A 23226-nucleotide genomic window follows, 5' to 3' on the forward strand; every position below is an offset into this window, starting at 1 on the left:
GTGTGATAATTTTCCTTTCTTTCACCAATGTCATTGAGAGCACTGGACAAAGTAGACACTTCGCGCATCTCCTTAAATCTACCATTCGCAATCTACCACTGTGGATGTAGGTAGATTGTGCGAATTAATGATTCGGTGCGAATGAAGGCTATCATCCCCTGCTGGAATATTTTCAGGACGGCAGAATTTAGAATCCAAATAAGTCAGTCAAACGAGTTCCAGGCAATGTCTTAGCTTAGCTGTACATTTTCAGCCCTTTTTAAAAAAGTAAACTAGCCAGAACAATGAAGAGTGAGTCAATTTGCCTTGTAGTAGTATTCAGATTTGTCAATACTTAAATAATTTCCTGGACATATCCCACATAATTCAGTATGATTGGAACAAAAATGTTGAGTCAGATCATCCAGGTTATTTTTTAATAGCAACTTTTCCCTTGAATTTGTTATACATTTGTGAAATTAGAGTCTATATACAAGAAAAAAATAGACTCATGATGACTTAATATAATAACGCTTAATAAAGAATGGCAGTACCACGTTTTATAGTCGTATACATTTTACAGCTGATTTGTCCTACACAAAAGGTGTGCCCAGTCAAACGTAGGAATTTCATTGGTACAGTAAACTAATAATCCTGTGGAAGATGTGGGGATATTCTGGTTGCTAGGTGGCAGCATGTTTGGATCAAAATCTCAGTCAGCTCCTCAAGATTAATAAACTGTGTCCAGGAAGTTTCTGGGTGTGACCACTTTCTACTGCCTTGCTGGAGAAACTTTTTTTCATTCATTTGCAAATGTTTCGACTCATGCGATCTTTATCGCATAACATCATCACGTTTTATATAATACATAGACTGACCTTTATGGCCCAATACTCAAGTCATAGCGGGATGAATATCATTACTTTTTTAAATATTGCATTCCAAACTAATTTACAAGGTCACTGTTTTTAAAGCCATATATTTTTTTAATATATATTTTAAAGCCATATTAAAACCATATATTTTTCTTGTCAGACTGCATGGAAAAATGTCACATAATGTGACCATAAGCCTATATATACTGTATTTCAAAAGGAAATAAAAACAGTCTGGAAGAATAGAAGTGAACTGGTGTATGCAATTTAACAGTTATCAAAAATAACCACAATAGTATATAAGAGCACTTACAAATGAACTATGTCACTTATGATTCTTATATTGACATAGCTTGTACAGCCTAGCACCCACTGCATTTATATTTATAGGCACATAGATGTTATTTCCCAAAGTTACACCAGATGGCGCCAGAATTATTTCAATGTAGAAGTCTCAAAGGTACTTGAACATTCATCGACCCCTTCATGGTGTGAAATGTGTTTTGAAGGATCAAAATCTACCAAGAAAAATGAGCAGTTGTCAATGCCTGAAGGTCCAGAAATACAGTAAGTATAAATATTTGGACAGTGACACTTTGTTGTTTTTTTTGGCTCTATTTTGGCAATATGAAAAATGAAAAGTGCAGACTCAGCTTTAATTTGAGGGTATTTACATTCATATCAGGTGATCCATGTATGAATTACAGAACTTTTATACATAGTCCTCCCACAAAAAACTAAAATTGTGTCACTGTCCAAATACTTACACACTGCACTGTGCATTACAGAAGGCCAGTCTTACAAGGAATAAGACATTTTTTGGATAAAAAAACCTTCTCAAGAACTGCAGGCCAACTTGATGTTTCCAACAAGGAAAATGAATGAGGGTTGACGTAAATTAAAAGCAGGTGCTTCCACAAAGGTGTGGTTCCTGAGTTAATTAAGTAAGTACCATGCCAGCATGTTCACAGTCGTGTAGAATCATTCCGGGCAGGCCTGTTCTTCATTATTTTGGTTGCCATTTCTAGAAGAAGATATCTCAGTTACTTGGAAAGAAGAATGGCTTTTGGTGCATGTTTGGCAAAACATCTGGCTGAATCAGTTGATTACAAATTTCTTGGATACTCAAATCTGGACCTCAAATCCAAATCCAGCCCTGGTTTTCTTTCACCCCAGGTAAGTAACTGAACAATTAGTGCTACTGATTGGCCAGACAGGACTCACATTTTACTCCCAGGTAAAGGGAGGGTGGAAAACCGGCAGTTCTTGGACCTTGAGATCGTGATTTGAGTAACAGGGATCTAGGGTGTGTTCTGGTCATTTCATCAAGAACAGCCTGCCAAAGCTTAGAGAAAGAACTTTGGTCTTTCCTTTTGTTTTTGCAGTTGCCTGTATATTCAACCTTTTTATTAGGCTTTTGCTCAATGGAAAATGGAAGCTTTCTACAGCCCACGATTGCTAAATTATGATATAATTGCATTAAATGTGAATTTGCATACAAAATGAATTCCTTCCATTGGCATAATTGTCCATATTATTAAGACACAATAGCAATGATCTATCTTTCCCTCCTTAAAATTTTAAGTAGCTTCTTCAGTTGAAAAATTGAATGTATTTGCAGAATATGCTCGTCACCTCAAGTGGTCTCTTCTGATTTGTTCCGCCCCATGGCATACGACCTAAAAGCTTCGTGACATTAATCCAAAGATTGGTGGTTTGACTCGCAACAATAAATCTGCCATAACCATCAAACCCATCATGAGCTATCAACAGAAGTCCTGAGACAAAACGACTTTTTAACATTGAAATGTGAAGAGGAAATTGCAACCAATAGTGACATTTGAATGTGATCAGTTCAGGAGCTGGGATCAAGACTGGACCAATTAAGCCACAACAACCATGATATCAACTAATTCTTTGATCTAATGTAGTGGTTGTTGAACTCGATCCTGGGGGGACCCCTGTGTATGCTGGTTTTCATTCCAACCTCTACAGAAATCCCAGATTTTTAACAAGCTGTTAATTTTTCTTAATTAGGTGCTTCGTGTTTTATAGCTGGGGTCTCCAGTCTTATCCAGAAAGGGCCACTATGGGCGCACACCTGATTCCACTAATCAAGGCACTTAGCAAAGACTCTAGTGGTTGATTAGTAGAATCAGGTGTGTGCAAAGCACCTAATTAAGAAAAATTAACAGCTTGTTAAAATTCTGGGATTGCTGTTGAGGTTGGAATGAAAACCAGCATACACAGGGGTCCCCGAGGACCACTGACTTGGTGCAACCAACTCTCGGCACATTTCCTTGTGGCTCGGATGAACCCCTGATAGAACTGTAGCTGTCTGTTAACAGCTATCACACTTATCTATTGCTCAGCTGAAGGAGGTATATCTAGGTTTTGGTGACCATAGTTTCTTCTCATTAGACCAGCCATCTGGTGAAGTGAGCTGATCATTTAAAGACACTCTTTTTAAGAAACAAGAATAATTGCACAACTGTGCTGAACGAGCAGCTGATTTAAATGAATGTAATTAGAAGTTCTAGAGAAAGAATGTAATGTCGTAGCAGATGTTAACTCTTCTCCAAACAGTGCAATTCTCCAACTACTCAAAGTAATAGGGTTAGATAAAAATGATCAACAAAAAAACTGGTTCATTTAAAATGTAACGGCTTCCATTCTTATGGTTATTACAGATGCACTGTAGTTTGTATTCCATTGTGGAATATTGCTACTTTGAAACATTTTTTTTTACCAATGTATGTTTGGTTTATATTTGTTGTTCATAGTCTGTATTTGCTTTGTCTTTTTGCTTATATGGTTTCTTTGAAGATAACGAAGAAAAATAACTGAATGTCAGCTCAAAATGAATATCTAAAACCACTACATGAAAACCTAGTTTTATTTTAAGTGTTCACAGATAAACATGATTTATGCCCTGGTGACTTCATTATAACAGATATATAAATAACATCTTCACAAAAATGAACGACACTTTCGTTAAATGTGATCTAGCAGAGGTGACTGGCCAACATTAACCATATATATTGGTTATATTGTTTTGAACAGAGATAAAGATAATGTATAGAGTATGTTTTGCATAAATATGATTTCTGTGTTGCTTTAAAATCTCAATGTCTTGGTTGAATAATAGTTTCACAGGTGCTAATAAGTAAGGCTGTCACTCCCATGCTACACCACAAAGCCCCCACCACCTGCAATGGGGTAGTGGATTAACTTGTTTGAGAGGCAAGGGTAACTGTTCAGTGCCATTTCTTGCATTAGCCAGCAGGAGCTCTGATCCCTTGGGGGCAGTTGAAACCCAATGCCTTACTGCGTTGTGCTGAAGGGGACAGTGTGTTTCAAATGTTCATATTTTCATTAGATACGTAATAAAGGGATAATCAAGCCGAGGCCCAAGAGCTTTCCTATCAACTTCGAAATAATCCTGAAGCTGAGCTTGTGTCCTATTCGCAGTGCAGTGAGGTCATGTGCCAATTGACTCCCGGCACTGCACTAAAATGGCTGAAATTGTAGTTTACTGCACCACGAGCGACTGGTCTGGAGTCTGCAGTGGTGCCGAGGGGGGACTTACAGGGCCAGCGCACCCAAAAATGAGCTTAAGGTATGTTTCCACTTATTCAGAGAGCTATCTATCCATCCAGATATTTTTTCTGAGGTTTGACCAGTTTTCTAGGTATTCGCTGCAGCTCACCCTGATGCAATGGGCCTCAACGCTTTTGTGGTGCTCAACGCGGCAAAGCTTTATATTTCAAAAACTAAACAGCAATGCATTTTTTTCCAAATATAATGCCAGTGTTACTCACAGACATGCACAGAGCTTAGTTTGTGCCCTTCAGCTCACAGCTTTCTCGTCTTTTCACACCACTACCAAGGAACTTCATCCCAGGGGAACAATGGTTCCCGGCCGGGAGCCGAGCCTTTTCGCAAGCACCCGTTCCGTCTCTAGACTGTCGACTTCTGACGCATCGCGTAAACAAGGTGAAGTAAATATTTCCACGTCTGGTAAAAGCTGAAGTATTGGTTCGCTGCTCTTGATGTACTGTAGTTTCCAACATGCAACTGTGACTCTGACTCACCCATTTCCAGCATTACAAATAGAACTGCCGATGTCAAGAAAGGATTACTATGGCCATGTTCATAATCGAATGAGAAACAAGGTATCTCATTACCAATTAACAGCCTTGCTCATCTGCAAAATGTACCTCACCTAAGAGTTGTCAGGAATAAGATATCATCCACTTGGAAAATATATTTTGGCTTTCTTTCTTTTATTGATTGTTTCCTTGTGCCATCTGTTTCCAGTAATATTAATTTCTCTTTATTTGTTATCTCTCTCTTACACGCACACATACACACATACAAACTTGCATTTGTACCTCCATATTTTATTTATGTTACTTGACTTTTCTTTTCAGTGAGAATTTTCAACAATTTTGTTACTCTATCAGGCTACATCTTACCAATATTCTGTGGGACAGCAGAATATTCACAAAAACAGGCGCTAACGCCAACAAGACCATCGTTGATTGTCCAGCATTCCTTAAAATAATAAATAAATAAATAAATAAATCATGCAAAATCAGTAATGAGTTATCGGTGTGAACCTGAACACTGGTCTACACCTTGTCCTGGGTCAGCAATTTTGTTTTGTTTTTCCGGTGGGAACATTTCGTGAATTTGTCAGCAGCCCATTCTCTGTACTCCTTCAGAAAAAGACTGCGAAATCACTGGATTTTAGGCAACGCAAGTGAAACCAAGCATTTTTAAGCATTTAGTTTTTTAGTCATGTTTACTGAGATCCATTAGGGGTGAGCACAAGTGCATGACATTGCCGTAACACATGCAAAAACATAGCACCAATCTAACATTTCTTGGAATGTTAATTCCAGGGATCTTCTAACCCTGCAGTGCACATTTAGTTGTTAAAGCTTCTTGTGACATTCGAAAGACTACGCATTACGGTCTCCGAACCACTCCGCTGTCCTTTGGTCAATGGTTGAAATAACCCTTTTAGCATCGGCGAAGGAACCCATGAAACAGCGTCTCAGTTTGCAGTTTCAATTGTTTGCTGGCTTTTATGGAAATACATGCCAGCTGTCTCCTTTTATCACAATTAGGGATAGTGCGCTCTCCCCAACAAATGCGTTCCATGTCTTGTTTGGCCATATCTACATTTTGAAGGAGGTCCCTTTGTTTCTGCATGCGTTGAATGCTAAATTATGATGCGACGTCCCCGGCATGGCTGTGCCATTCTCTGAGCTGCTTGACAGGACATACTTAAAGCCGGACGCTGAATGATCACATGACCAGCAACAGAATCCTGTCCCTTTTCTGGCTTCTGCAATGAAAACAGAAATTCTGTTCTTCTCCAAAGTGTGTCAAAGGGCGGGAAAGCTGCTAATGCAAAAATATAGACAGGTGACAAATTAGGAAAGGAAAAAACCAACTTAAAGTGTCTTAGTAAGGTGTTGGGCCACCACGAGCTGCCAGAACAGTTCTAATGCACCTTGGCATGGATTCTATAAGCCTCTGGACATTCTATGCTGTAGCATTAAGATTTCCCTTCACTGGAACTAAGGAAACCCACTTCATGAAGCTCTCGACAAACGGTTCTCCTACTAATCTTGCTTCCAGAGGCAATGTGGAACGCAGTAGTGATTGTTTCAACCGAGGACGGATGATTTTTACATGTTACACACTTCAGTTCTCAGAACGGTCCTGTTATGTGAGTTTGTGCGATCTACCGCTTCGCGGCTCAGCTGTTGTTACTCCTAGATGTTTCCACTTAACAATAACAGCGCTTACAGTTGACTGAGGCAGCTCTAGCAGGGCAGAAATTCGACAAACTGACTTGTTAGAAAGGTGCCATCCTATGACAGTGCCACGTTGAAAGTCACTGAGCTCTTCAGTACATTCTACTGCCAATGTTTGTCAATGGAGATTGCATGGCTTTATGCTTGATTGGCTGTTACCAATGGGTGTGGCTGAAATAGCTAAACCCAATAATTAGAAGTGGTGGTTTTGGCTATGTAGTGTACAATGAAGTGTGTGTCCCTTTCTATGACTTCTATGGTAAGTGCAGCACCATAGATGTCTCTCATACCCGACCTTCAGAACACGCAATGGAAAAGTACCATAGAGCTACAGTCATGCTTTTAATAGGATGTATGACAGGACTGTCTCTCCAGGTGTCCTAAGGATACAATGACTGACTAATGCAATGCCATGTTCAGTTAATTATTTATAAAGTTTCAATTCAAAGTAGTGATCTACCTTAACAAACTGGTTTCACTCCAGTGTATAAAGAACCATGATTACTTCTACAATGTGTGTGGGCAATTCTAGGATATCGAAGATATGTAACTACACACAATACGCTGGTAATAATGGTCACAGTGGGGTTCATTTAATACACTGGGCTAAAATATTTAAATAAAGATGTCTACTAACTCCTTAGCACTCCCTGCCCAATTAAAGGAGGGCTGAAGCTGCTGTCCATACAGTTAATTGTCATGTTACATTGGGAGATTACAATGGTCAGTAGGCCTACAATAAGACTGCTATGTATTTCTTTTTAATTAATTTAATACAGTAAGAAAAATGAAAATTACAGCCATGACTGGCAGAAGGCAATAACGCTGTAGAAATCTCACAGACACATTTCCACGAGGGTCACTTCCAATTAATTTACTCGAGTTCGTACTGTTCAGAGAGGTACGCAGGATATTGTGCGCTCGCGGCCACTGGCAGTAGGTGAGCGAGAGCGGAATAAAGGCCTGTCATCCTGATTAGATTTCTCACCCCACGTCAGGTGACTCGCGGAACCAGCTTTCACACTTACGGCTCCCGCCGCAGCTCGCTGCTCGAACAGAGGCGCCTTGGACCATCTGATACAATTGAGGATGAGGTGAATGGGGATTCATTTTTTTTTTAATGACTCGTGGAGGCGGCACGAGCCCTCAGCAGAACGAGCGCGAATCCGCAATATCTGCGACCGCACACGCACATGCATCCATGTGCATTGTGCATGCATCCACGCGCACACCCTCACTCAAACACGTGACCTCTTCTTTGGCTCATGACTGACCTTTCCACGAAATCTTGTGCAAATCTGCGCATCCATTTGGGAGTTATGCACCTTTTTGTGATAGGCCACGCCCATCGCCACGCCCCCTCTTGGTCAATCGGCTTGAAAGTTACTCAGCTCTACCTTTGGTCGCCAAGGGGTGGGACACTTTTGTGGACCAACCGACCGACCGACGGACAGAGCTGTATAACCAAGCTGATGTTTTTAAGATCATCTCAAAGATGCCGATCATCTCTAAGTATCTCATATTGACTGTTTTTAACATTTGCCGTCCATCTATTTGCAATACATGCTGTCATGCTGCAAAGTCCTATGATTAATTTAATTTTTGGATTTTTAAAAAAAGAAATGTCAGTTTCTTTTATCATTTAATTAAAATGAGATTACTTTATACACGCTAAGGTGCACATTTGCATTTCAGATGTTACCAGGGACCTAGCTGTGTTTGAAGTAAAATGCATTTGTTTGAAGGAGAGCGGCCTTTTTGTGTCTCTTTGGTACTGTCCATTTGAAATTCATTTCTCTAAAATCCCAGCATTAAAAATGTGCAATTTATGGCTGCACAATCCCTATCTGTAAAGATTGTCATTGTGAGATTAAAGGTTTCTAAGACTTAATGAGGACAGCGCACACAGCAAGTACTATTGGCTCTATGAAAAGGCTATTGGATAGTCTTAAACCCTTTTACTACCAGTTGGCCATAGAACTCAAAGAAATGTACCCTACTAATCTGTTCTACCTTCTTTTTTTACCAGAAGGGTGTCCGACCTCAGAAATGCTCTTCAGGCTGAATGAATGGAAGCAAATCCAAGCAGCAGTGCTCCAACATCTAGTATAAAGCCTTCCAAGAAGGGTGGAGGTTGTTATAGCACCAAAGGTTGGACCAACTCCATATTAATGCCCATAAATTTTGGATGTAGTGTGTCAATTGTCCACACAATTTTGCCCATGTAGTGTATAAAGGACTAGTCAGCTACTTCTTCAAGATACTGTTCAAACTTAATAAAGTCCATGTAATTCAACAAAGTACCAATTTAGCCAATTCATATTGGGAAGATGAAGATGCCTGTTGGTTTGATTGCAGTGATTAGATTTTTGCAGTGTGTTATCTTGGCTTGTGTGCTGCTCTGGTTAAGAGACACACACAGTAAATTATGAATGAATGTAATGTAGCATCATGTAAACTCACAGTAAAGGGGGGAAAAAACCCTTCATAACTACCAGTTCATTTCCAGTGGGAGCATTCCCCAGCATTTGTAACATCACCACTACATTTATATGATCCTTCGTATTTCTGTGCCACTGTATTGGCCAATAAATTTCCCTCTCATGGTCAGACAACTGTCCGCAATTATAGTATCGTTGCGACTCCCTTTTCATTGGACAGAATGCTCTGACAGTGTTATACGGCTCATACTGTTTTGCCAAGTGGTGCGCCTGTTTTGGTTGAAAGGAAGCCTTGAATAGTACGGTACCATTTTACAGTCTTGGAATGGCGTTGCTAGCAGGCAGCATGGTGGTGCAGTGGGTAGCACCATTGCTTCACATCAAGAAGGCCTATCCCAGTCAGGGCATTTCTATGTGGAGTTTGCATGTTCTCCCCTTTTCCGCGTGGGTTTCCTCCGGGGCCTCTGTTTTCCTGTAGTTGGAGAGTCTAAATTACCCGTAGGCATGAGTATGTGAGTGAATGGTGTGTGTGCTCTGTGATGGATTGGCGACCTGTCCTGGGTATATTCCTGTGTCTTGCCCAAGGCATGCTGGGATCAGACCTGGGTCAAATACGTGTTTGTTTTGGATTCAAATACTTTTCTGTGCTCTATTGATTTTGCCTGGTGTAACTGAGGCAACCAATATGACCAGAAGGTGGGGTTTGCATTTTTGAGAGTATTTACTTAGTTCCAATACACCAGACAAGATCAGTAAAGCGTAGAAAAGTATTTGAATCCAAAACAAATACATATTTGACCCAGGTCTGGCTGGGATATGCTCCAACCACACACCCCCCACCCCTCCGTACACCCGACCCTGACTTGGATTAAGCAGGTCAGATAATGCATGGATGGAATGTTGTTAGCCAGGGCTGGCACTGGGTGGATGCACTTATGTTCTCTTTTCATTGCAAGTCATCTGTATAAGAGCATCTGGTGTATGAATGCATTGTTTTTAAAGAAGCGTGAAAGTATGCCTTGAGTTCGGTGAAGTAAAAGTACCACAGCATTCTCGATCTTTAGGTAACAGAATTTACACTTATTATACATTTCACAAATATACAGTTTAACTTCCAGTGAGCCTCAAGCCATAAAAGGAAACGCATCATTACGCTTTGAGGAAAGAGCAAGAGTAACATTGCATTACATTACAGGCATTTAGCAGACGCTCTTATCCAGAGTCACACAACTTTTACATAGCAGCCCCCTGTTTGTGACACGGTTTGTTCTGATTAATCTTATTCCCGTGTCACTCTCATATGTATTATGCCTTCCTCTCAGTTTCAAGTGTCTGAAGTGAATTTTAAATTGAAAAGGTTATACCAGGCTCACAGCTGGGTCAAGTAATTAACACCGTATTCTTCTCTTTGAGACGTTTATGCCCTTTTTCATCACGCCGTTGCTAAAGCAACAAGAAAACTTTCTGTTTCATTAATAGCCCCCCATTCACAGTCCAAAAGATGATTCCAAAGAGTCTGGACAACAGACTCATTGAAATTGCTCTGTGGAAATGGCACTCGTATGAAGTGAAATGCTTTCTCTTACTGGAAAGTACTTGAATGAGTAATGGTTGTAAAGTCCCATTAGCTCAATAGGCGTACTTATTAAATGAAGTGCAACCATTTGCTGTCTGCACTTTTAATCACAGACTATTGTAGCTGAGCGATGTGCATCACAATGCCAGATCCAGCCTCATCAGCGGTCAACTAAAAATTAATCAGGGCTAATCTTTGATTAGAACTTCTGAATTAAAACAGAGTTGGTTTCTGATTAGATCTTGTTTTTTCATGATCACATTATACATTATTTATGTGGTAATATGCTGCATGATATCATTTATGTTGTTAGATATGGACAGCTGCATGGGAGGTGTTATTGTGGTGATCTCCCTTTTACTGTAAACTAGCATAGTTTACACAGAAGGAAAGGCAGAGAAACAGCAGTGATTTGCTCTGATGTACCTGCAAATTTACAATTGGAAGTTTTTGTGATGAGAATCTATGACTTGGTACAAGCACAAGTAGGAACTTTTTAATGTTTATCATATAGGGCTATATGATGGCATTAAATTGATAAAATATTGTTGGTTGGGGAAAGTAAATATTGGTATTTTTCTACCATGAATCAGTGTAACAACTGCAGTTATTTAGTATAATACAGATTGCAATGATTACAATAATGCAAAATCAGAGATTATACTATCTGAAAGTGTAACCCATGTGAGAAAGTATGGTGAAATGGAAATATAAGCAACATTATTCTTCATTTCTGCTTAGGATCCCCCCGAGGCTGAACTGCATGTTTGAGGTCCCCTGAGATTAGGCAGTATTGGTCATTTGGACTGGATGGTGCAGATTGTACTTAGACCAGGATGGCTGTTTTCTTTCACTCCACGTACATTGCATGGGAGTGAAGAGGCCCGAATCATATGTTTGGGGGTGTAGATTGGCACCATCACGGTGCAAGGAAATGGCCATCATAATCCTCCGGGACTGTTTTAATGGAAGCAAGCGTGTACTTGACTGTCTTTTATTTATCTGCAGGAAGATGGTATTTTAAGATGTTGATCCATGGCAGGGCTGCCCAATCTTGTTCTCAAAGACCAACCATCCTGTAAGTTTTCATCACAACCATAATTTCCCACACTTGATTCTACTTATTAGCAGCTCAATGAGATCTCTAGCTGTTGAATGAGGTGTGCTTTGTTAGGGTTGAAGTGAAAACCTACAGGACGGTAGATCTCCAAGAACATGGTTTGGCAGGCCTGGCCTTCTCTATAATGATGTTTGTGAGTTTCTTGTAGGCATAAATGAAGCCTATCTTTTGGGTCCTGTACCTGTTTTACAGACAGAAGTTTCCCCTTGGCACAGAAACAGTGAGATAGATAGTCAGATTCATTTAAATGACATTAGGAGTCTATTGTAAAAACAACAATTGATATTTTGATAGTGAATATAATGACTCTGGGTAATGACCCGGTTGGAGTCTTCCTGTTTAGAAAGATATATGGCTGAGTCTGAGGTCCTGTGTCCTGTGCTAATGTGGTGACTGTATTGGAATAACAGCGAGAGTGAGAGCTGACCTCATTAAATGGGCTGGAACTGATGACATGTCTCATTAAGGCAATTCAGATATTACACCATTACTACTGCACCAGGAGACCAAATGGGAGTAGAAATTTCCGGTTGATAATGTTAACACACCTATAAAAAAATGCAAAAAAATTCACAATATTTGTGTGAAGCATGTCATATTTCTGCATATTTTATGGAGTCGCTTTTCAAGCTGTTTTTCTTTCCGAATGCAACAGTTTTATTTGTTTGTCTGTTCTGTCCCCTGTGGATTCAGGATAGTAGTCCCGCGATATTATGTTTGAAAAGTATACCTTCATGTGTATTTGGTCCAGACAGAGGCAGGTACTTCATCTACCAGAGAACCCTTCATTATAAATGTGCCTTCTCTGCCTTCTGAGTGATATTGCACTTCTGAATTGCTGAGAGTGACTCTTATGTTCTCCGCTTTTGTAAGGAGCTCTGGATGAGAGCGCTGGCTTAGTGAATGTAATGCAATGAGACAAGGACGATGTCTGCAGTACTTAACTGCAGTTACCTCCGCACGAGCCGCGTCAGCTTAGCTGTCGCTTCTGCATTGATCGGTCACAGTGACGGTTTCTGTCGCGGGGATGCAGTCACAGTGCTCGTGCTCGAACAGCAGGTCGTGTCTCCCGGCAGCTAGTGCCTGTCCAGGGCAGTGAGCATTGCAATTCCCAATTACATCTTATGAAATCGTATGATTGTATGTATCAGATTTGTGTACAGTAAGAATGAAATCTAATCAAAAATTCAAATGGTTAAAGACTGGACAGTATTGACCAGGGCTTATTGTAAGAGGAAGTGGGGGGAGAAGGTTGGTTCATAAAGTAATCCTTTCTTATCCCCATTTGGGAAATTAATTTGATTTCAGTGATCATTTCATAAGAACAACCAGACAAGTAAAAAAAATAGAAACAACAATAGACATAACAGTACAGCACATGAAGAATATATGCCTTTGATCAGCCAATGAAATGTATCTCTGCATCCATTAGTCCCCATATCTCCTTTTGCTTTGTTTTTAAGCTGTGAACGTATGTACCCTATCAAATTAACACAATGTTGCAGGGATGGGACAGAGCTAGAATTAACGCTGGACATTCCAAGCAGGAGAATAACAGAAACTGGGAATACAAATTTATTTTCCAAAGCAAGAAATGGGTGGCTCATTTGCTGTGGTGCAAGGATGAGCCCCACAGACTCTGATCGAATCAGACAGCACCAGTGCTGGAGATCATGTCCATTAGCTCCGTAGGGCAGTGCGCATTTGGATATTGTTGCTCATGGAATGGGACGGTTCAGTCTGCTAGCGGTTCCTGTCGGTGGCTGTGAAAGCGTTGGTTGATTGGGCACCCATGGACTGCACGTTAAAGTCGCATATGAAAGGTCGTCCTCTGACTCCACTCTGTGAGAGCTTACAGTAGCTGTCGTCTGGCAGATACTGTTGCAAATAATTGGACATTCTGAATTTGGGTGAGGACTGGACATGTTCAGTCCCGTGTTGGTCTGCAGATAAAAATAAAGGTAAAAAAAAATTAACATCCAAGAAATTAGGGTGCCAAATGTTAAGCTTGTGCAATACTTCGAGGAACATGATAATTCTTATTAATGAAATGATGAAAAAAATAAGATGGCCAAATCATGGCGCCAGCAGTCACTGACACGTTAGCGAAAGTAAAGATTCCACTGAATGCATTAATGCTATTCACCTATAAGCGCCAAAATAATCTGGGTGCAATGCTGCAGACAGTGGTGTGATATCACCTCATTTTGTGTTAAAATAATTCCTACGTGCATGAGAGCTTCCGTGCAGTCAGCTCTGATAATTCATTTGAAAAACATCTGCAACAGAGACATTGACATCGTCAGGCGAACAAGGAGCTTTTTTTTTTTTTACCGTGCGTTCGGTAATTAGGTAAGGATAATGGATCGGCACGTCGGAAAACGCACAAATAATCCCTCGTGGGAAAAGGAACTTTTTTAAAAAAAAAAAAAGAGGGAGCAATGAAGTGTATAAATTAAACGGTTCCGACTGTCAAAGGAAAGCGTGCGCTCACATCAACACCTGCGAATACAGCGAAGCTCTTATTTTCTATACTTCCTGTGCATGCGAGTGAGCACGCTTTGCGTGCGTACAATGTGCTTTTGAGCGTTAACTTCCTCATTAATAAGAACATCTGAAAGCGTTTTCCCCATTCATTTTCCTTTGGCAGAGAAAAAAAGGGTTGAATTCAGTGGTCCATAGAAAATGATAGCAGGAAAAGGAAGGAGAAGATAAAATACTTTAATGACTGTAACGCGGTGCGTTAAGCGTAACTAATAGGTGCAGTTGCGCCTATGATGGAGACGCTTGCTATTTTCTAAAATGAATTGGCAGGGCGCAGTTTGATGCCTTCTCATCACAGATGGGGTGGCATTTTCATTTCCAGACGCAATCTGATCTTGATGACTTTTGGAGAACACCAACTGTGCATGAAAAACGTGCAGGACAACGTGCGCCAGTTTAGAGGCAAAAAGAGGAACAAAAATGAAACAAAACAAAAAAAATAGCTGTCAGTGTTGTCCTGTTAATAAACTGAAATACACGTTTTTAAAGTTTCTTCTGATCTTCACACAAAATATAATTCTGACCATTTCAATTCATGCAATTCCATGTGAAGTATTTGCCTTACTTCAGTGTGTGTGTGCATAAATAGGCTATGTGTGTGCATGTGTGTGAATCTCTTTTAGCTACTTTGCAGAATTTCTTTGTTTCTGTGTTATGATTGTAACGTAATTTATTGAGGTGTACTGTATGTCTAGCTTGAAGGTACTTGATTGCACTCATGTCTGTTTTTTTTGTTTATTTATTTTTATGTCACTGCTGGTACTACTTGTGTCTTGTGGTCCTGGAGTCTGTTGTGAAAGAGATATTTGAAAATTTTATGAAACTGTGCACATTCAAGCGTTTGAAGAAAAATTTATGAGAGGCAGAGAGTGAAAGTGTGGAAAAGAAGGCTGAAGGCATAGGCATGACTCATGCCTGTTTGAAGTCATCAGAAACCAGGCAGAGGTAATGAAGGAATTAAAAAAGAGGGGATGAAGGAAAGCAGATCAGGAGAGGGGATGAAAGAAGGGGGAGGGGATAGGACCAGAAGATGTGGTCAGGGAGATGTGGCCGCATCTGTGGAGATGTGGTGGAGGGGGAGGGAAGACTGGGCGAAGGGCTGTGGTTTTTGGAGGCTAGAAGGACACACATCTGAACTGAGTTATTTAAGACACTGTATGTCAAAAATTCAGGAAACAACTTCAAAAAAGAAAGAAATCACTGCAGAGAGAGAAAGAGGAGAAAGGTGGAGGAAGAGAGGTTGGAGAATATAAAAAGGAGGGGGCAGTAAACAGCATTTGCCTGAGTTAGCGCTGTAGCTTGTACTAATGCCCAGAAGATGGCCGTTCAAGCCAAGGTACAGTAGAAGTGCAGGTCAGCGGTGTTCGTCCATTTTCTTCACCCTTCTTTCTTGTGACCATGGCTTTCCAGCAGAGCCAGAGGAGTAGGTTTGTGACCTCATGATGTGCACGTGAGAGGGCAGTGAAGCACAGAGGTGGACGATAGCACAGGGGGGAGAGCGGATGTTGCATAGTCCAAAGATGGGAGAAAGGGGGCAGGGTGGTACAGCCTCAAAGAAGGAGGTTGATCGTGGAGAATAACAGAACGGGATGGAGAGTGAAAGTAGTCATGGACACAGAAGGAAGGCGGTCATGTGACAGGGGAAGTGAGAAGGATTGTAAATTAGGTTATGCCCAGTTCTTAAAATTTACTTGTACAAAATGAACTGACCAACATGAAGTATTCTCTCCTAACAGTAGCCAGTCTTGTTGAGGAAAAACTTGTTGTTCAATCGACAAAACAAAAAAAAAAAAGTGACAATTCTTTTTCAATTTGAAAGGGAAATTCCCTTGCTCACTGGCTGGCTGGTTGCTATGGATTTTTCTCAGAAGCCATCCGAATTACAGCACTTCCCCCCGGTGATGTCAGAGCAAAGAGCTGTCTATCTGAGCTGTAGCCTGTTGCTTATTATCATTAAGTAACGCTCTCTCTCCCTCTACACTTCTCTCTTGCACACAGCGCTGAAGCAGACGGCGATTCACAGAGCATCTGAAGCAGCTGAAGCCTCGTTCAGTCTCTCTGAGACCTTGGTTGGCTTTTGCTTCTTCCCAGACTGTCTAATGTCAGATGCTGAGAAATCAGCCCTCAAACACAGTGAGTATCATGTTTTCCTCATTATGAAACAAGTTGAATCTGTCTCCAGTGCATAATGGTATAATTGTAAGAAATGCTCTCCGCAATTATAAATGAGTGTGCGATCTATGACGGCTGATTGCTTCATTTCATTTTTCCCTCTAGTTTCCTAAAGGAAACAGACATAATTTGATATGGCTTCTTAAAAGCCTGCTATATGTCATATTCAATGCTGATGGTTCGCACGTTGTTTTTTTGTCTGCTTCTGCTTTAAAAAGATATGTTGCGTGCAGTCTGGTTATTAGATACGATTTTTAAAATCGTGAATGTGGTTTAGAATGGGACTGAAGCTAATCTCTGAGACCGATATTATTTTTATAAGGCATCCAACACTTTTTTTTTCTCGTCTGCATGCTCTACCTTATTTGAAAAACAATGTTTGTTTTTGAGTCAACTGATTTCTGTTAAACATCTATGAGATGTTTAAACAGACACCTGATGAGAGAGAGAAATTGTTACCGAGAGCTTAGGTGGAGGCTGAAATGTTTGTTCAGTTGGATGTATAGCGTAATAGTTCTGAAAAATATTGGAATTATATAACATACCACTTAGCTGTGAACTTGGTAAGGGATTTTTCTCAGTCAAACATCTATGATTGTGGGACATTATACCAAATGCCACTGTTTAGCTTAATGTTTCACTGTTACTTATTCTGCACCTATTCTATGTGGATAACTTCTTGCATCACTGCTCTTATGTTGTGTAGTTATGTGCTGTGTCATTCTGTGATACTGTGATCACTGTGGATCACAGGGTCTGCTAAATAAATAATACTTAAAATGGCTGTTTGTCAACATTAATGCCAAAAACCAGGTTTTTATCTTGATGTATATTTGTTCTGACAGGAACAGGACAGAAATCTGACACTTGCTGCATATTATTTACAGGCAATGGGACAAGAAAAATTGCAAAGGGAAAAAATAAATCTCCGTTATTCAAATAGACAGGTTTTACAACACATTTTTTTTCGAGCATGTGGTAATTCAAATGCTCATTGGCATAGACAGAGTATAATATTTATACTGGCTATCATGATACACTGGGGTCAATTTGATGTTTGAAACCAAGATGTCAAGACTTGATGTAAATCCCCTAGACTGGTGGTTTACGTCTCATAGAAAATGTGCAGTATTCTCATTTGTACCTGTTTGACACCTTTAGGCTCAACATTATTACAGTTAACTTTAAAACTACATCAGAAATAATACAACTATTTGACCCTTAGGAGGGAACATGGTCTTCTTCCATTTTGGCTCCATTTTCACACAGCCAGTATTAAATCGGTAAATTCAACTGCATGTCAGTGCATAAGGAAAGAGGGCAGGGAAGCAAGTCCAAACCGCACACCATCAAATGGTTTTTGATTATTATTTTGGCTGGTGGTTTGGTCTGAAAACTGGATATATGAAAATACCACCATGTCAAGAGACATGAATGGAATTAAACACTGCAGCACTGTATTAAGTCCTGAAGACACACTGCAGTTATCAGTTTATTGTGAGGAATTGATCAGAATTAAATTAGGCTATGCCAAGGGAGACACCACTATTTTAGAAAATGTTAAACAGTTAAAAGAAATCAGTGAAAATTGAATTATAAACTAGATTAATTTGTGTAATGTATATGCCTTGAAAGTAATGTTTTAAAGTAGAATTTAGTAATATTGGCCATTAATAGTTATAATGAAATTATGTATTTATACAGTCAACAGTACAGGACCATTCCATTTATTTATTGAACAATTTATTTTTTTATTTAATCTTTATTTAACCTGGTTAGTCTCTTGAGATTCAAAATCTCTTTTGCAAGAGGGACCTGGCTAAGAAAGCAGCCAAAATGCCTGCTGTAGACAATGACACACATAAAACATAAAAATAACAATGATGCATAAAAAACATTGAAACTTAAAACTTAAAAAGGAGAAATGCTGGTCAATAAATGTATTGGGAATAAATCAATGCCTGTGGATATTCTGTGAATAATTTATCTTCGGTTACCCCCACCCCCCTTCTCATTAAAAAGGTGCCATTTATTGCAAAGGACACAATTTAAAAAATACTTAATATCCTTGAGTGGCAAGAATAGGTAAGAGCAAACAAGGACAGTGCATAACTGTTCTTCTCCCTCCATTGAAACCTTCAAATCACAATCTTTTTTTTTTTCTTCAAATCTCATTCAGAACTCAACTCTTTAGTGCGTCATTTCCTTTGTGTGATTATCTTGCTCTACTTGCATATCTACCATCGCATAACTACCACTCCTATTTACTGTATGTACTGCTTGTCTCTTCCTGTCAGCTGTTGCTCTATTAGCCAATGCATGTATCAATGGCTACCCTGTATATTGTCAATGGGTCAGTAAAATGGACTTTAAAAATATTATTATTATTATCACTATTATAATTGTTGTTGCTGTCCAGTTCTTGTGTACAACATGGTATAACATGGTGCTGATTTTAATATGCAGACTTCTTTTTTTTTTGCAATGTAATACTGATTCCAGAAAGATCTGCATGTTTTGTGTATTCATTCAGAATCCACCGCTATGGTAGAAAGATTATGCCTTATTCATTCTCATGCATTATGCATTAGGCGACGTGTAATTACAGCAATCTTTTCCAGGGCATGAATAGGACTTAAAGGCCAATGGTGGGAACAGGATGCAGTTCAAACACAGTAAATCACATTACAACTGACAAATTCACCAGACAAGTCATTTCAAGCAAGGGATTGTCACATATGATCAGCATGCATGTTAGATAATAGAAAATGTAATGTTGTTTTTTCCATTATAAATGTAGTGCATAGATGTGTTTAGGTGGAAGCAAAGAACTTGGTTCATGGCTTGAAATATGTAACTTTTCTTCCACAACAGTTTTACTGGAAAGCTGAAGCTCAATCAACAATGTTTATGACTTAGCACTCTAGATGATTAGACCTCAAAATCTCAAAATTCTGTGTTTTTTTTAATCCTTTTTGGCATTCACAAATGGCCCAGAAATATTTTTAAATGATTCTTGCAACAAAAATACAAAAAAATGCAGGCACTGAAATACTGCAATAACCCCAACAGTTCACATCTGTAGTGCCCATTTTCATGAGGAAGACTTCACCAACTATCTACAAAAACAATGTGGCTTTGCTAAAAAGCTAGCGCTGGTGCCTGGTGCAGTGCCTTCCCTCTCTCCATCTCCCTCCCAACTGTTGCTGCTAGCGACACTCCCGGTTGTCGCAGAACAGATGCAGGATGGATTGGCTAGTAGGCCTACCATTAGCCAGCGATAATGAAATCACTCTCAAGCTTCCAGTGTAATGTCCAGAGCTTGAGATTGCTGTTGAGTCTAATGTTAGTGTGCAGTAGTTCAGTGTTACAACGTTATTACACATTGAAATATCTGCAGGTTCAAATATACGATGGTAAAGCCTGGCTTATGTTGCTGTCTTTCATGTTGCCTGGTAGTCTAATGTTACTGCATGGCACCATCTGCTCTAACCTAGCAATGAGAAATTGGTTTACATATGACTAGGGCCACTAGTATGTCTTCCCTTGTTTTATTGCATTGTACTTAAGTCCTCTGCCAGCTAGAGGTCACAGTAGCCTCTTTGTCAAGCCCCTTCCTAAACAATTACCCCATTTTCACCACCTCAATAATTTAAGTTAATAAATTGCCACTAATTAAGCACCAGTGATGACTGACCACAATGTTTACAAGTAACGCTCACATGTTAAATTCACTTTGATTACTTACTACAATGCACATGCTGCAGTATTTTTAAATGCTGTACAGGTGCATGATAGGTTTTGGTTGGAATCAATGGTAAATTCCAGCAATTAAAAATGAGAGCAGTTATATAATATTTAACTTGCACAAAAAGTTAAGAAAAAATTAATTAATTTATAATTCAGCTAATTAATTTCCTTGTCTTCAATCAAGACTTTAAGTAAAATGAGGTGTCTAAGCCAGCATTCACACAGCAAGCAATTCGACTGACCAGGTGTGGGAAGTCCATTCATTCTATTTGAAGCTGAGCAACGGCCAGCGATTTGAGCAACTGGGCAACGAAAGTTGCCAGAGAAATGTGAGCCCACAGTTTTTTTTTTCTTTCTTTCTTTTTTCAAAGACATGCTTTTCATAGCATTCAAATTTACATCCATGTTCACTTTCCTTTTTTACTATCCCCACATTAGATTAATTTATTGTTTTTATACTGTAAATGTCTCAGTTAGAAAGTCAATTGTGCAATTAGTCACTTGCCTGTATCATTGGAGTGCCTATGGGGACCCATGGAGGACAATCATTGAAATACAAATTTAAATCCGTGCAGGGCACATGGTGGAGAGAAACTGGTGGCTCTACATATAACACAACTTGCGGATATGAATATTAATAAGCACAGGATACACGCCCACCCTGTCCTTATCTGTTGAACATGTCACAATAATCTAATAGTGTTTATTACAATTTAATGGTTATAACTGGTTTGATAAATTGATAGAAATATTAAGAAGACAATCAATTCAGAACACAGTCACTTCTGGGGAATATAACCACAAATTGAATCCAGTTTTTCTGGACCTTCAGTAAACTTGTTGAAAAAAAAAAAGGTGATATTTTAAAAATAAAAATGTCATAGAGAAATCATATTCTTATCCACATGAAATGAACATTCCTCTCCCGTACCTGTCTCCAGGCCAGTAGGCAGTTTGCCACATTGTACTGTGTAAGGACATAAAATAGGGCTCAGTGAGTTTGTCTTCTTGAGAGTGCAGGTTCAAGTCTGTACATTCAAGTAATGTGAGTCATTCCATTTTCTTGGAATCCGTTAAAGCTGTAAAATATCTGTTTGAAACGTTCTGCATAATATGCTCTGGTATCTGTTATATGGATCTCAAGAAAAATGTAGGTGTAACACAGATGAATTGCAAATTATTTCCACTGAAAATGATTGCCAGTGATCACATTCTCTTCGGATGGTAAGATGAAAAAACACAGGACCAAGTTACGTGAGATAATTTAGGAAACATTGGGTGGCATTGCTATGGAATAGAGCTTGTTTACTTTGTGCGAACTAAAATAGCCACCGCTGTTTGTTGGAACCTCATTTTGATATCCATACTTTTAATGGCAGGCCTAGATATTGCAAGTTTTAAATATGATTTATTGGCAGTGCTTTGTATGTGTGAGTAACTTGCCATTTTTGTATAATAATAAGCAGAAGAAGAAGAAATTATGATTATTATTATTACACACATCCCAATCATTAGAAGTACTGCACAGAGGATTTCATTATAAATTAAATTAGAGCTGACACCCCTCCAACTTGCACCTTTATTGTACAAGAATAGACCAGGATTTTCATCAGGTACACAGGGTGAGTGAGTGTTTCCAGCTCTGCATTTGTATATGAATTCCGTGTTATATCCTTTTTTGATATTCTCCAGTGTTCCCACTGTGAAGTGTTTATGGCATATTTCACCGTGGGAGCAGAGAAAATGTTGTCCTAGCAAAGGTGAGACAGTAATAGGCAGATAGCACTGAATTTGCTTTCGGCTGATGTATAATTTTGGTCTTCCGAGCTGAGCACAGACAAGTGCCCTAGAAAAACAAACTCCTCGCAGGTTCAAGCTGACTGGCGGAGTGAGTCATACGTTGCAAACAATTTGTTCGCTGCACGTCGGTTCCAGCTTCGCTGTATAACGTGTAGATATGCTTGATCTGAAGGGACAGTATTTGCTTTCAGTCCTTCTTATTTAAAATGTGCTTGATTAGATGTGTTCAGTCTGCCTTCCTGTGCTAGCAGATGGCCTTAATCAGAAGAGATGGGGAAAAGACATTTTTGAGTGGGCTAAGGATTAGTCACATATCAGTGAACGCTGGTGAAACAGATGACACTGGCACAGGTCATTAACAGGAAGCAGAGACACATCCATTGCAGTCCAAATTACTTTACCAGCGTGCGGGTAAATAGTGCTATTCTTCTGCTGCCCCTTTGGACTGTAATGGAGGAACAGAAGAGAAACAGATGGACTTAAGTTCTGCCATCGTACTTGACTGGAAAGTTGATGAGTGGTGATGCTAGCTTTCCCCTGCCAACAAATGAACAAAATAAAAAAATTGAATCAAGAGCCTTTTGTAGAATTCATTGAATAGATTATAAACTGTTCATTCAAAGAGCACTATCCTGTTTTTGATAAGATTATCTCTTAGTTGATCTTAGGTTATTCTTTCTTCCCAGTCAGCAACAAATGTAACTGCAACATTTTCGTAACACTGAAATAAGGTTGGGCGAGGTTGGTAGATAAAAACAATTCACATATTTAAAATGTTTCTTTTTTTTAACACACTCAAACCACACCTTCCCAGCTATGTTTACATATGGCAAGATCATACATGCTTTTTTCAGGTTGGATGTACATACATACATACATACATGCAACTTCAAAAAAATCACAAGACCATGTTTATATAACTTAAAAGACTTTAACAAAAAATTGTGCTAGCAGTGTTTTAACTTTAAATTTAATGTGTTGTGCTGAGATTTTGATCTTTTTGCCCCAGTCAGTTCTATGAAAAATCTACTTCCTGCATGCTGATGTGGCCATTCTCTCAGCTCAGACCACCACTCTGCTCCTCTTTTTAGACGAATGTGAAAGAAGGATCAAGGATCAAACACTTGCACTAGCCCCG

The 23226-nt window shown here is 39.4% G+C and overlaps 1 protein-coding gene across 4 annotated transcripts in view; it reads left to right on the top strand.

Moving 5' to 3' along the window:
- Window positions 1-1823: 1823 nt before the first annotated feature.
- The window catches only part of LOC118210569 (potassium voltage-gated channel subfamily G member 1-like), a 30930-nt gene continuing 9527 nt past the window's right edge, over window positions 1824-23226 (top strand). Inside the window, exons 1-4 of one of the 4 annotated variants that reach the window (XM_035386846.1) lie at window positions 1824-2030; window positions 4326-4473; window positions 4745-4850; window positions 16365-16499. The gene's annotated coding sequence lies outside the window, so the exon portion shown is untranslated. Of the gene's footprint in view, window positions 2031-3133; window positions 3236-4325; window positions 4474-4744; window positions 4851-16263; window positions 16500-23226 lie in introns of those variants that run through there. The other 3 variants (XM_035386847.1, XM_035386848.1, XM_035386849.1) reach the window with 3 other exon arrangements.

This window comes from Anguilla anguilla, chromosome 13 (assembly GCF_013347855.1).
Source record: "Anguilla anguilla isolate fAngAng1 chromosome 13, fAngAng1.pri, whole genome shotgun sequence".
Classification (NCBI taxonomy): Eukaryota; Metazoa; Chordata; class Actinopteri; order Anguilliformes; family Anguillidae; genus Anguilla; species Anguilla anguilla.